Source organism: Arachis hypogaea, chromosome 20 (genome assembly GCF_003086295.3).
Source record: "Arachis hypogaea cultivar Tifrunner chromosome 20, arahy.Tifrunner.gnm2.J5K5, whole genome shotgun sequence".
In the NCBI taxonomy this organism is placed as follows: Eukaryota; Viridiplantae; Streptophyta; class Magnoliopsida; order Fabales; family Fabaceae; genus Arachis; species Arachis hypogaea.
In genome coordinates this window covers 85,363,364-85,364,675 of record NC_092055.1, presented here as the reverse complement: position 1 = coordinate 85,364,675, position 1,312 = coordinate 85,363,364, and the positions used below count along the sequence as shown (strand labels likewise).

Genomic DNA, 1,312 nt, shown 5'->3' with positions numbered 1-1,312 from the left:
GTTTTTAACTGAATTTTTGCAGATCTGTGATATTGTTAAGACTAATGGAGTAGATCCTGAAGTCTACAGGCTCATGCTTTTCCCTTTTGCTGTAAGAGACAGAGCTAGAGTGTGGTTGGACTCTCAACCCAAAGATAGCCTGAACTCTTGGGATAAGCTGGTCACGGCTTTCTTAGCCAAGTTCTTTCATCCTCAAAAGCTGAGCAAGCTTAGAGTGGATGTTCAAACCTTCAGACAAAAAGAAGGTGAATCCCTCTATGAAGCTTGGGAGAGATACAAGCAACTGACCAAAAAGTGTCCTTCTGACATGCTTTCAGAATGGACCATCCTGGATATATTCTATGATGGTCTGTTTGAATTAGCTAAGATGTCATTGGATACTTCTGCAGGTGGATCCATTCACCTAAAGAAAATGCCTGCAGAAGCTCAAGAACTCATTGACATGGTTGCTAATAACCAGTTCATGTACACTTCTGAGAGGAATCCTGTGAATAATGGGACGCCTCAGAAGAAGGGAGTTCTTGAAATTAATACTCTGAATGCTATATTAGCTCAGAACAAAATATTGACTCAGCAAGTCAATATAATTTTTCAAAGTCTGAATGGAATGCAAGCTGCATCCAACAGTACTCAAGAGGCATCTTCTGAAGAAGAAGCTTATGATCCTGAGAACCCTGCAATAGCATAGGTGAATTACATGGGTGAACCATATGGAAACACCTATAATCCCTCATGGAGAAATCACCCAAATCTCTCATGGAAGGATCAACAAAAGCCTCAACAAGGCTTTAATAATGGTGGAAGAAACAGGTTTAGCAATAGCAAGCCTTTTCCATCATCCACTCAGCAACAGACAGAGAACTCTGAACAAAATACTTCTAATTTAGCAAACTTAGTCTCTGATCTATCTAAGGCCACTGTGAATTTCATGAATGAAACAAGGTCCTCTATTAGAAATTTGGAAGCACAAGTGGGCCAACTGAGTAAAAGGATCACTGAAATCCCTCCTAGTACTCTCCCAAGCAATACAGAAGAAAATCCAAAAGGAGAGTGCAAGGCCATTGACATAGTCAACACGGCCGAACCTAGAGAGGAAGGGGAGGACATGAATCCCAAGGAGGAAGACCTCCTAGGACGTCCAGTGATCAATAAGGGGCTTCCCTCTGAGGAACCAAAGGAATCTGAGACTCATCTAGAGACCATAGAGATTCCATTGAACCTCCTTATGCCATTCATGAGCTCTGATGAGTATTCCTTTTCTGAAGAGAATGAGGATGTTACTAAGGAGCAAGTTACCAAGTACCTTGGTGCA

General features: G+C 41.6%; 1 non-coding gene across 1 annotated transcript; it reads right to left on the bottom strand.

Annotated features, from left to right (window-relative positions):
* Nucleotides 1-205: 205 nt before the first annotated feature.
* Nucleotides 206-313, bottom strand: LOC112787717 (small nucleolar RNA R71). The gene has a single exon (XR_003195113.1). It is a non-coding gene; the product is annotated as a small nucleolar RNA R71 (small nucleolar RNA).
* Between the last annotated feature and the right edge of the window lie 999 nt (nt 314-1,312).